Genomic DNA, 14,084 nt, shown 5'->3' on the forward strand with positions numbered 1-14,084 from the left:
TTGTGCTGGATTCAAACCCTGGTCTAACAGTAGTTGTGCCTTGGACAAATTACTTAACCTAAGCCTCCATTTTGATGAAAATAAAATAGAGTTCATAACATCTATTTCAGAGTTGTGGCAGTTAAAGGAAACAGCCAATAAAGCCATTCACAATCAGTAGGTGTTTTTTTTTTCCAAAAAATGGAAATATTTGATGAGTTTTTATGTCTTGTGTTTGATTTTTTCCCCTTCTTTAATTTGAAATAATTATAGATTCACAGGAAATTGCAAATATAGCAGAGTCCCATATACCCTTCACCCACCTTCCTCTGATCATAGCTTCTTACTTGATTATAGTACAATATTAAAACCAGGAAACTGACATCTGTAAAATATTGTTAACTAGACCACAGGCTTTATTCCAATTTTACCAGTTTTTACATGCACTAGCTTGTGTGTGTGTGTGTGTGTGTGTGTGTCCTGTGTTACCCTTTCATAGTCCTATCCCTTATAGTACTACACATTAATAGTTGCAGCAGTCCACTGTCCTCCTCCCCGTTTTTTGACAGTCACTAATTTGTTCTCCACGGCTATACTTATGTCCTTTCAAGAATATTATAAAAGTGGAATAATATAGTATGCAACTTTGGGGATCAGCTTTTTTTTTTTCATCCACCAAAATGTCCTTGAGATCCATTTAAGATGGTAATATATCAGTATCAATGGATGTCCGTCTTTCTTTTAAATCACAGAGTATTAGTCCATTGTACAGATATCAAATCAGTTCTGGGTTTTTTTCATTTTTTTTTTCTTTTTTGAGATGGAGTTTTCGCTCTGTTGCCCAGGCTGGAGTGCAACAGTGTGATCTCAGCTCACTGCAACCTCCGCCTCCCAGGTTCAAGCGATTCTCCCACCTCAGCCCCATAAGTAGCTGGGACTACAGGTGTGTGCTACCGTGTCCCGCCACATCAGTTTTTGAATAAGGAACCTTCTTAGAAATAATTGATTTCTCCCTACATATAAGAGTGATTCCCCTTTAGTGATTCAATTATCTTCCTATCAAATGTTAAATCTTTAGATCTATGCAGGCAAGAGTTACAAACAATAGGAAAAATTACTGGAGCCAAATATCAGGAAAAGTGTTTTTCATGTTACCCCAATTCAATGTGCATGCATTATTAAAGTGATAATGTGGGCCAGGGGCAGTGGCTCATGCCTGTAATCTCAACACTTTGGGAGGCCAAGGCAGGTGGATCACTTGAGGTCAGGGGTTCAAGACCAGCGTGGCCAAGATGGTAAAACCCTGTCTCTACTAAAAATACAAAAATTAGCTGGGTGTGGTGGTGAATGCCTGTAATCCCAGCTACGTGGGAGGCTGAGGTAGGAGAATCGCTTGAACCTGGGAGGTGGTGGTTGCATTGAGCCAAGACTGTGCCACTGCACTCCAGTCTGGGCAACACGGTGAGAAGAGAATCCTCCAGCCCCAAGGTGAGCCACCCCTGCTAATGCTAAATGAAGAGTAGAGACAAGTATTCGTTGCTAAGCCATGCCCAAATTGCTGTTGTCTTCTTAGAAGACTTAGTGTTGGTATCTTTCCAACACAAACTAAGAAGATATTTCTCTACAAACCTGGGAACACCACCCCCACAAGGCCCTCAGTGTCCCTCAGCAAATGTGGAACAAATGTCACTATCACTATGAAAACAAAACTGATATTGTATGGTACCTTCAGCCCATACTGTCATGAATAGCTGTTTTTGTTTTTTGTTTTTATTTTTGTTTTTTTTGCATTTTCAACTCCCCTTACTTCAGTTAATATCATTTCCCCTTTCCTTTGGAATACTGGTGTTCCCTGATTGATGTGTTTTGGGGAAGCTGGTGAAAGTGCCGAATATAAAACCCTTCTGGTGGTCGCCATGATCCTTTCTGGTGGTCGCCATGATCCTTTCTTGCTTTTTTTTTTTTTCTTGTCCCTTTATAGGTATCCTGTGTTTTCCAGTTGAAAGCTTGTGAAAATTCGCTTTATCCTTGAAATACAGAATTTTCACCAGGATGTATGAAGGTATGTATTGTATAATACATATGTTTTTCTATTAATCTTGTTCAACATTTATTAGGTCTTTTTGAAGAAAGTTTCAAATCTTTCTTGATTTTAGAGAAATTTTCCTTAATAATATCTTTGTTTTTTCATTTTTTCCTCTTCATTAATTCCCCCTAAAAGTCCTAGTAAACTTATATTTTGTTTACTGGAATTACCCCTTCAGCTTTTTCTCATAATTTTCCTTTTTCTTTTTACTCTATGTTCTTAGAAACTTCCAAACTAGGTCCTTCAAAAACAAATTGAAATTGCACAGTTAAAATTTCTGCATTTCAAAATACGTAAGAGTTTTATCTCAAAAAACAAACATATAACTATAAAAAACTATTTGCATGGGGATTGGTGGTCATGGAGGCTTGAATTTAAAATGGCAGATTATCAAGACTATTGAAGCTTGGTGATAGGTACACTGAGGGTTCATATGAGACCATTCTGTTTATTTTGTACATATTTAAAATTCTCCATAAAGGAAAATGAGAACAAAAACAACAACAAAAACCTCAAAACAGACTGGGCATGGTGGCTCACGCCTGTAATCCCAGCATTTTGGGAGGGTGAGGTGGGTGGATCACCTGAGGTCAAGAGTTCAAGACCAGCCTGGCTAACATGGTGAAACCCCATCTCCACTAAAAATACAAAATTAGCTGGGCATGGTGGCGCATGCCTGTAAACTCAGATACTTAGGAGGCTGAGGCAGGAGAATTATTTTTATTTTTATTTTTTTGATGTGGGGGTCTTGCTCTGTCACCCAGGCTGGAGTACAGTGGCCGTGATCTTGGCTCACTGCACCTCCTCTGCCTTCTGGGTTCAAGCGATTCTCCTGCCTCAGCCTCCTGAGTAGCTGGGATTACAGGTGTGTGCCACCACACCTGGCTAATATTTGTATTTGTAGTAGAGACGAGGTTTCGCCATGTTGGCCAGGCTGATCTCGAACTCCTGACCTCGGGTGATGCACCCACTTCGGCCTCCCAAAGTGCTGGGACTATAGTTATGAGCCACCATGTCCAGCCGGCAGAAAAATTATTGAACCCAGGAGACGGAGGTTGCAGTGATCCAAGATCATGCTGTTGCAATCCAGCCTGGGCAACAAGAGCAATACTCCATCTCAAAAAACAAACAAACAATTGGTTAACCACGGCTATTAATGCTGCCATTCGGTCTGTTTCAGAAACAAAACAAAACTGAAAGAGAGAATTTTACTGGAAGGATATTGATGGCCTCTCAGAATCAGTGGAAGGCCAGGACACCTGGCTTAGCAAAAACACAAAAATCAAGATGACAATACATTAGGAATTACAGCAATAATCTTCAAAACATTTTTCAAAAAACTATTCCACTGCCACGCCTGTGATGTCTTTGCTTCATTTTTCTAGGCTCTATTACAAAAATTAATACCACCATCTAGTGGACCCTTCATATACCTATGTCTGATTGTAGATTTCTTCTCTGGTTTTCCAGTCATTTCACTAAGATCTGAACTGTATCATCTATATATTCCTCAGAATTTTAAAATTGTTTATTTTTGAGGTGGGAATCAGGTTTATGAGGTATAATTTATATCCAGTAAAACTGGCCCTTTTTAGTGTACAGTTCTATGAGTTTGTTTTTTGTGTTTTTTGTTTGTTTTGTTTTGTTTTTGAGACAGAGTCTTGCTCTGTCACCCAGGTTGGAGTACAGTGACATGATCTTGGCTCACTGCAATCTTCGCCTCCTGGGTTCAGGCAATTCTCCTGCCTCAGCCTCTTGAGTAGCTGGGATTACAGGCGCCTGCCACCACACCTGGCAAATTTTGTATTTTTGGTAGAGACTGGTTTTCACCATGTTAGCCAGACTGGTCTTGAACTCCTGACCTCAGGTGATCCACCCACCTTGGCCTCCCAAAGTGCTGGCATTACAGGTGTGACCCACGGCACCTGGCCTTTTGTTTTCTTTTGAGACAGAGTCTCACTGTTGCCCAGGCTGGAGTACAGTGATGCGATCTTGGCTCACTGCAACTTCCGTCTCCCAGGTCCAAGCGAGTCTCCTGCCCCAATCTCCTGAGTAGCTGAGACTACAGGCTCATGACACCACACCTGGCTCATTTTTGTATTTTTAGTGGATATGGGGTTTCGCCATGTTGGCCAGGCTGGTCTTGAACTCCTGACCTCAAGTGATCTGCCTGCCTTGGCCTCCCAAAGTGCTGGGATTACAGACGTGAGCGACCATGCCCAGTCCTATGAGGTTTTTGGGTGTTTTGTTTTGTTTTTTAATTTCCATAGGTTTAGGCTAGGCACGGTGGCTCACGCCTGTAATCCCAGCACTTTGGGAGGCTGAGGCATGTAGATCACTTGAGATCAGGAGTTCTAGACCAGCCCAGCCAACATGATGAAGCCCCATCTCTACTAAATATAAACATTAGCCGAGCATGGTGGCACACACCTGTAATCCCAGCTACTCGAGAGGCTTAGGCGGGAGGATTGCTTGAACCCGGTAGGTGGAGGTTACAGTGAGCCAAGATCGCACCACTATACTCACAGCCTGGGCTACGGAACAGGACTCAGTCTCAAAAAAAATTTTTTTTAATAGGTTTTTGGGGGAATGAGTGGTGTTTGGTTACATGAATAAGTTCTTTAGTGGTGATTTCTGACATTTTGGCGCACCCATCACCCGGTTCTATGAGTTTTAACAAGTAGATAGTTATAGAACCACCACCACAATCAAGATATGGAATAGGTCTGTCAACTCCAAAAAGTACATACCCTTTTTTTTTTTTTTTTTTGAGACAGATTCTCGCTCTGTCACCCAGGCTGGAGTGCAGTGGCGCGATCTCGGCTCACTGCAAACTCCACCTCCCGGGTTCACGCCATTCTCCTGCCTCAGCCTCCCGAGTAGCTGGGACTACAGGCGCCTGCCACCACGCCTGGCTATTTTTTTGTATTTTTAGTAGAGACAGGGTTTCACCATGTTATCCAGGATGGTCTCGATCTCCTGACCTCATGATCTGCCTGCCTTGGCCTCCCAAAGTGCTGGGATTACAGGTGTGAGCCACTGCGCCCGGCCTAAGTATGTACCCTTGTGCCCATCTGAAGTCAACCTCTCCACCCATTCCCCAACCTCTGGTAACGACCGATCTATTTTCTCTCCCTATAGCTTTGCTTTTTCCAAAATGTCATGTAAGTGGAATCATACAAAATGTAGCTTTTGAGTGTGTCTTCTTTCAGTCAGCATAATGCATTGAGATTCATTGATATCATTGTCCTGCATCCCCACCTCCTTCTTTTTTTCTCCCCAGTAATATTCCATTGTATGGATGTGCCAGAGTGTGTTTATCTACTGACCAGTTGAAGAGCATTTGAATTGTTTCCCATTTTTTGTATGAGTAATGTCACTATAAACATTTGCCTACAGGTTTTTGTGTAAACATATCTTTTCATCTCTCTTGGGCAAATACCTAGGAATAGGATTGTTAGGTCTTATTGATATCAGTGGATTAGGGGAGGTGCCCAAATGCTGGTGGGGCCTCAACCCCAACCAGTGTCCAGGCTCTTGACACCTTCCCAAGAAGCAATTCAAGGATTAGTGATCATAACAGCCTTTTCCCAAAACAAATCCCCTTCTTGCCTGGGGACTAGACTGCCTTTGTAGGACTAACATATTAGTCAAAAGATTATAAATTATGATTTAGGAGTCATGCAGCTGGAGGCTACAAGATTCTGACACTCCCTAAATTTCTCCTGGGGATAAAAATCACTATTATAGGCTGGTGTGATGGCTCACACCTGTAATCTCAGAATTTTGGGAGGCCGAGGTGGGCAGATCACCTGAGGCTGGGAGTTTGAGACCAGCCTGACCAACATGGAGAAAACCTGTCTCTACTAAAAATACAAAATTAGCCAGGTGTGGTGGCACATGCCTGTAATCTCAGCTACTTGGGAGACTGAGGCAGGAGAATCACTTGAACCCAGGAGGCTGAGGTTGCCGTGAGCCAAGATGGCGCCACTGCACTCCAGCCTGGGCAACAAGAGCGAAACTCTGTCTCAAAAAAAAAAAAAAAAAAGGAAGAAAGAAAAGAAAGAAATCGCTGTTATAAAACCTAAGACCAGTGCTTGGGATATTTTGTAGACCCTGTCCTCGATGGATCAGCTGGCACCACCCAGATGGATAAACTGGCTCATCTGATCTTGTGGCCCCCATCCAGGAAGTGACTCAGTACAAGAAGACAGCTTCAACTCCCTATGATTTCATCTCTGACCAATCAGCACTCTCGGCTCACTGGCTTCTCCCAACCCACCAATTTGTTCTTTTTTTTTTTTTGAGACCAAGTCTCGCCTGTCGCCCAGGCTGTAGTGCAGTGGTGTGATCTCTGCTCACAGCAACCTCCGCCTCCTGGGTTCAAGGGATTCTCCTGCCCCAGCCTCCCGAGTAGCTGGGATTACAGGTGTGCGACTCCACGCCAGGCTAATTTTTGCATTTTTAGTAGAGACAGGGTTTCACCATGTTGGTCAGGCTGGTCTCAAACTTCTGACCTCGTGACCCACCCGCCTCAGCCTCCCAAAGTGCTGGGATTACAGGCGTGAGCCACCGCGCCCAGCCAATTTGTTCTTAAAAACTCCGATCCCTGAATGCTTAGAGAGACTGATTTGAGTAGTAATAAAACTCTGGTCACCCACACAGCTGGCTCTGTGTGAATTAATCTTTCTCTATGGCAATTCCCGTCTTGATAGATTGGCTCTGTCTAGGCAGCGGGCAAGGTGAACCCACTGAGCGGTTATAAAGGTATGGAGGTTTATTGCAAAGAGAAAATTACACATTCAAGAAAGGGGAGTGTGAACATACTCGAGAGTCACACAGCCCAGTTTAGGTTTTTATCTTTACGGATTTCTTTAACCAAGGAATGGAATATTCATGAAGAATCCTGGAAAAAGGTGGAGATTTCTCAGAACTGTGGTGCCATCCATTTTTTAACCAAGTATGGGACTGTCATGGCACTGGTAGGTGTGTGATTTAGTACGTTAATAACCGTATAATTAGGTCCTAGGTGAAACCTAGGTCAAATCCAGCGCCATGTTGTGTCCTGTCAGCCTTAGCAAGTTTGGCCCACACCCTGGTTTTTAGAGTCTTATCAGCCTCTACCTTATGCAGCTATTTTAACAGATTTTTTCCTTGTTAGTTACGTGAAACTGCTGCCTGGAATTATTAAATTTTTCTGCAACTACCTTGTATTATTCTTTTTTTTTTTTTTTTTTTTTGAGACGGAGTCTCGCTCTGTCGCCCAGGCTGGAGTGCAGTGGCGCAATCTCGGCTCACTGCAAGCTCCGCCTCCCGGGTTCACGCCATTCTCCTGCCTCAGCCTCTCTGAGTAGCTGGGACTACAGGCGCCCACCACCACGCCCGGCTAATTTTTTTTTTTTGTATTTTTAGTAGAGACGGGGTTTCACCGTGGTCTCGATCTCCTGACCTCGTGATCTGCCCGCCTCGGCCTCCCAAAGTGCTGGGATTACAAGCGTGAGCCACCGCGCCCGGCCTCTACCTTGTATTATTCTTGTCTCATTTTCCCCTCTCAGAGATGACTACCTTTTATTTTTCAGGATTGATGAGGGAGGAGGTCAATCTTATGTATTTACTTTCTGTTGAATGGGGCATTGGCCCTGCCTATCAAGGGTATGGAAATCTCTGGCTGCTTGGTCTGAGGGTCCCAAGGGTGGATCATCAGGAGAGTCTGAATATGAGGCAGGGATTGGCTGCAATCTTTGTTTTTTTTTGTTTGTTTGTTTGTTTTTTGAGACGGAGTCTCGCTCTGTCACTCAGGCACCCAGGCTGGAGTGCAGTGGCGGGATCTCAGCTCACTGCAAGCTCCGCCTCCCGGGTTCACGCCATTCTCCTGCCTCAGCTTCTCCAAGTAGCTGGGACTACAGGCGCCCGCCACCACGCCCAGCTAATTTTTTGTATTTTTATAGAGATGGGGTTTCACCGTGGTCTCGATCTCCTGACCTCGTGATCCACCAGCCTCGGCCTCCCAAAGTGCTGGGATTACAAGCATGAGCCACCGCGCCCGGCCCAGCAATCTTTGTATGACCATTATTTAGGCACTGAACTGCGGCAACCTAGAAGACATAGATTTTACAAGGAGGTTAAACAAGCAAGGACCAAAAATTAGTAGTAACAAGACAGTTATTAAAGATTCTAGGAAAGGTAGGAACTATGTCACACTTGGTAGGTATCCTTTGATGAAGTCCCAGATGGTTCGAGTAGTGGAGCTATTGCAATTATGTAGTCAGGTAGCCTGTTGGTAAATATTTTGAATTTGTAGTTTAACTAATACTAGTCTAAGTAGTTTAATATTAGTTTAAATAATTTGTAGTTTAACTAATTGAGTTAATATAAGAACAATAGGTGTGGTTTATTATTGTGCAAATCCCTCCTTGTTCAGATAAAACCTTTTTTTTTTTTTTTTTTTGAGACAGACTCTCACTCTGTCCCCCAGCCTGGAGTGCGATGGTGTGATCTCAGCTCACTGCAACCTCCGCCTCCTGGGTTCAAGCAATTCCCCTGCCTCGGCCTCTCGAGTAGCTGGGACTACAGGCGCGCGCCACCGTGCCCAGCTAATTTTTTGTATTTTAGTAGAGACAGGGTTTCACCATGTTGGTCATGGCTGGTCTCAAACTCCTGACCTCGTGATCTGCCCCCCTCGGCCTTCCAAAGTGCTGGGATTGCAGGCATGAGCCACCGCGCCTGGTCCAAAACCTCTTGTTTTTTTGACCATTTAAGTGGTTTATGCTCTGGCCTTGTTAGGGCCTTATACAACTGCTTAGGAATGAGCCGAAATCCTGGGATCCAAATTCTGTAAAATCCTGCCATATTCAGGAAAGTTCTGAGTTTTTTTTGTTTGCTTGTTAAAAGTTCTGTTTTTTAAGATAGTCTCTTTTTTGTCCAATGGACAAGGTTCAATATCCTGGGCTTAGGATGAACTCCAGATATTTTACTTTCAGTTTAGAAATCTGGGCCTTGAGGCTGGGCGCAGTCGCCCACACCTGTAATCCCAGCACTTTGGGAGGCCGAGGCCTGCGGCTCACCTGAGGTCAGGAGTTTGAGACCAGCCTGGCCAACATGGTGAAACACTGTCTCTACTAAAAATACAAAAAATTAGCCTGGTGAGGTGGTGTGTGCCTATAGTCCCAGCTACCCCGGAGGCTGAGGTAGGAGAATCGCTTGAACCAGGGCAAGGGAGGTTGCAGCGGGCTGAGATCATACCACTGCACTCCAGCCTGGGTGACAGAGCGAGACTCTGTCAAAAAAAAAAAAAAAAAAGAGGCCAGGAGTGGTGGCTCACGCCTGTAATCCCAGCACTTTGGGAAGCCAAGGCTGGCGGATCACCTGAGGTCGGGAGTTCAAGACCAGCCTGACCAACATGGTGATACCCTGTCTCTACTAAAAATACAAAAAATTAGCTGGGCATGATGGTGGGTGCCTGTAATACCAGCTGCCTGGGAGGCTGAGGCAGGAGAATTGCTTGAGCCCAAGAGTCGGAGGTTGCAGTGAGCCAAGATTGTGCCACTGTACTCCAGCCTGGACGACAGAGTGAGCCTCTGTCTAAAAAAAAAAAAAAAAAAGAAAAAGAAAAAGAAAATTTTCCCAGTGATGCTTGTGCCTTTTGAGATTGTTTGGTTAAGTATATTTGGAATGTTTAACAAACAATATAAAGGCTAGAACCAGTTAGCTTGGTTTGAATCTCAGTTCTGTGGTTTACTACCTACGTGGGCTCAGGCCTCAGGCTAATTTCTCTGTTTTCTCAATCATAAAAGGGTGACAAGAGTATAATAATATCTAGGCCAGGCACGGTGGCTCAGGCCTGTAATCCCAGCACTTTGGGAGGTTGAGGAAGGTGGCTCGCCCGAGGTCAGGAGTTCGGGACTAGCTTGGCCAACATGGTGAAACCCTATCTCTACTAAAAATACAAAATTAGCCAGGCGTGGTGGTGCACGCCTGTAGTCTCAGCTATTCGGGAGGCTGAGGCAAGAGAATAGCTTGAACTCCAGAGGTGGAGGTTGTAGTGAGCCGAGATTGCGCCGCTGCACTCCAGCCTGGGCGACAAGAGCGAAACTCCCTCTAAAAAGAAAAAAAAAGTATAATAATATCACCCATTGTACAAGAATCTTGTGAGGATTACTTTTTAAATTATTTATTATTATTATCATCATTATTTATTTTTTTGAGACAGAGTCTCACTCTGTCGCCCAGAGTGGAGTGCAGTGGCACCATATCGGCTCACTGCAACCTCCGCCTCCCTGGTTCAAGTGATTCTTGTGCCTCAGCCTCCCAAGTAGCTGAGACTATAGGCATGCGCCACCATGCCTGGCTAATTTTTATATTTTTTAGTAGAGATAGGTTTTCGCCATGCTGGCCAGGCTGGTCTCAAACTCCTGGCCTCAAGTGATCCGCCTGCCTTGGCCTCCCAAAGTGCTTAGATTGCAGGTGTGAGGCAACACACTCAGCCTATTGTGGCTAATTTTATTTTCCAAGTATTGCACCATGATTTCAGTTCCACATGTTCTTCCAGAACACACTCCTTGAATCTGGGTGGGTCTTGTGATGCATTCAATGAACAGAATTCAGGGAAGTAAACCTGTGTGATTTTTAAGGCTAGATTAGAAAAAACCACACAGCTTCTACCTAGTGCTTGATATCTCACTGCCCATCCCTCACCACTCACCCCCACACTCTCCTTGGGAGTCCTGAGCTGACACATAGGAAATCCAGTCAACCTGAAGTAGCTGTGATAGAGAGACCACATAGAGGTAGAGATGCCAGGAGGACTACAACTGTTCTAGCCCTCAGCTGTTTGAGTGTCCCAGCCCAGGTATCAGAGATGTAAGAAAGCCTTCAGATGATTCCAGTTTCCAGCCTTTGAACTACTCTAGCTAAGGCTTAGTGGGGTTGGGCTTTGTGCAATGCCAGTTGACACAACAGGATGAAGAAAAGCTGCCCCTGCTGAAGCCTGCCCAAATAGCAGCAAAATAGTGTTGTAGTTTTAAGCCACTAGGTTAGGGGTTGTTATATAGCAACAGATGAGTGGAACAATTACAGACTAGCTATTTTATGGATTGTGGCTCAATTTGGGTTTGTCTAATGTTTATTCATGATTAAATTCAGGCTACGCATTTTAGGCAAGACACTACTAAGATAATACTGTGCACATCTCACTGTATCCATCAAGTGACACATGATGTTGATTTATTCCATTACTCTTGATGTTAATTTTGATCACTTGAGTAAAGACATGCTTCTTGTTTCTCCATTGTAAAGTTACTCTTTTTCCTTGCATAATTGATAATTATTTTGTGGGGAGATACTCTGAGACAACATAAATGAAACCTGTTCCCTCATCCATCTTTCCCCTACTAATTTTACTATCCATTGATGTTTACTGCCTTAATTTATTATGTTTATGATGGTTGCAAAATGATTATATTCTAATTCAATTATTCCTTATATGTTTATTAGTCAACATTCCATTATAAGGATGAACTTTCTCTTCTCTCCATTTAATCTTTCATTTGTTTATACTGGCATAGACTGATATATTCCTAATTGATTCAGTGGATATAATATTTACTATCATTGTCTATTTTGACATATTGTTTTTGAGTTGGCCAGTAAAAGCTCTTTCAAGCTGACTTCTGTGTCCTTCTGACATGTCCCCATGATTCCTTGAGTACTTCCTTACTTCTGGTACAAAAAGTTGTTCCTAGTCATCTTATCTCTTCCTTGGTCCTGAAATCAACCATTTCTCTAAGAAGCCCTGGTTTCTTTTGCTGGAGAATGGTATTTAGAAACTAGTATTTGGGTGCTGGCTTTGCTTATTGCTATTGGGGTGATACTGTTGTCAGGGTCTCTCTGTGGACAGAGACAAGTGAACACATATAAGCAGTAAAAGGAAGGCTGGGTGCGGTGGCTCACGCCTGTAATCCCAGCACTTTGGGAAGCAAAGGCAAATGGATCACTTGAGGTCAGGAGTTCGAGACCAGCCTGGCCAACATGGTAAAACCCTGTCTCTACTAAAGATACAAAAATTAGCCAGGCATGGTGGCAGGCGCCTGTAATCCCAGCTACTCGGGAGGCTGAGGCAGGAGAATTGCTTGAACCCAGGAGGTGGAGGTGGCAGTGAGCCGAGATTGCACCACTGCATTCCAGCCTGGGCAACAGAGCGAGACTCCATCTCAAAAACAAAACAAAACAAAAACAAAAACAAAAAAAGTAGAAGGTGTCAAGTATTAATGAAGAGGAAAGGGTTATGGGATCATAAGAGGAGGAAACATGTAACCCAAGACTTCAGAGTTGTGGGGAGGGAATCAGAAATATTCCACACAGAAGATATTTATGTACAAAAGGCCCACGTCAAGAGAGAACATGTCATGTTTATGGAGTTGAAGCAGTTTAATATGGCTAGAGAGTAGAGTGATGGGGGCAGTGGTAAGAGAGCAGGCTGCAAGGTAAACAACGGCTAGCCAAACCTCCAAGTGCCTAATAAGAAATGCTAGAAGTTTGGAGTTTTTCCTGAGAGCCGTGGGGAGCCATAAAATGATCACATTTGTATTTTAGAATGGTTGTCTTCAATTAAAAAAAAATTTTGCTGGACACAGTGGCTTATGCCTGTAATCCCAACACTTTGGGAGGCCGAGGCAGGTGGATCACTTGAGGTCAGCAGTTTGAGACCAGGTTGGCCAACATGGCAAAGCCCTATCTCCACTAAAAATACAAAAAAATTAGCCAAAAAAATTAGCCAGAAAAATTAGCCAGACGTAGTGGTGCACACGTGTAATCCCAGCTACTCAGGAGGCTGAGGCAGGAGAACTGCTTGAACCCAGGAGGTGGAGGGTGCAGTGAGCCAAGTTCGCACCATTGCACTCCAGCCTGGGTGACAAGAGCGAGACTCTGTCTCAGAAAAAAAAAAAAACTAGCCAGGCATGGTGGTGCGCACCTATAATCCCAGCTACTTGGGAGGCTGAGGCAGAAGAATGGCTTGAACCCAGGAGGCAGAGGTTGCAGTGAGCTGAGATTGTGCCACTGCACTCTAGCCTAGGCAACAGAGTGAGATTCTGCCAAAAACAAAACAAAACAAAACAAAAAACCTCACATATTACCCTAAAACAATTTTGCAAAACTGTATACCTCCTTCCACATCTTAACAACTAATATTTTTCATAAGTTTAAAAGTTAATTTTTTGTTAATGGGAGGTTGAAAATATTAAACATTTTGAAAGATGGAATAAGGTAACCATGTATTATGCCTGAAATACATATTTTATGACATGATACATACCAAATCTGAAACATCGTATGAAATTTCTATCTGTGGGTTTTAGCAACTGTATTTTGAAAAAATGTATTGGTCCTAGAAATCATACAATTGCATTTGAAGGACTCAACATCACTGTTTTAATCTACCTAAGTTTTTTGAATTCAAGGCAACCTTGTCCCTTAACAAAAATATTTATATAACAGGTAAAGAAGGAAGACCTTGTAGGTTTAAGCTGCCTCAGTGTATCATTAAAAGAGACTTCCATTCAGCAGGAATGGATCTACAGGAACAATAACAACAACAAAAGGTTTCCAGACTTCTGCTTCTGTCAAAGAGGAGGTAACAGCGATTGGATTTACCCTCCTGCCTGAAACAAACAAAACTCAGACAAAATATATGAAACAGGGCCGGGCACGGTGGCTCATGCGTGTAATCCCAGCACTTCAGGAGGCTGAAGTGGAAGATCACTTGAGGTCAGAGTTCGAGACCAGCCTGGCCAACATGGTGAAATGCGGTCTCTACTAGTAATACAAAAATTAGCTGGGCGTGGTGGCACACACCTGTAATCCCAGCTACTCGGGAGACTGAGGCAGGAGAACTGCTTGAACCCAGGAGGTGGAGGTTGCAGTAAGCCAAGATTGCACCATTGCACTTCAGCCTAGGCGACAAGAGTGAAACTCCATCTCAAAACAAACAAAAAAAGCAATCATTGTAATTTAACACATTCAA

At 43.6% G+C, this 14,084-nt stretch overlaps 1 long non-coding RNA gene across 1 annotated transcript in view; it reads left to right on the top strand.

The window, feature by feature from the left end:
- LOC134732909 (uncharacterized) overlaps nucleotides 1–6,727 on the top strand; it is a 7,930-nt gene extending 1,203 nt beyond the window's left edge. Inside the window, exons 2-3 of the long non-coding RNA XR_010116465.1 lie at nucleotides 1,961–2,041; nucleotides 6,179–6,727. This is a non-coding gene — a long non-coding RNA (uncharacterized lncRNA). The remainder of the gene's footprint in view (nucleotides 1–1,960; nucleotides 2,042–6,178) is intronic.
- Nucleotides 6,728–14,084: the final 7,357 nt, after the last annotated feature.

The sequence above is a fragment of the Symphalangus syndactylus genome, chromosome 17 (assembly GCF_028878055.3).
Source record: "Symphalangus syndactylus isolate Jambi chromosome 17, NHGRI_mSymSyn1-v2.1_pri, whole genome shotgun sequence".
NCBI lineage: Eukaryota > Metazoa > Chordata > Mammalia > Primates > Hylobatidae > Symphalangus > Symphalangus syndactylus.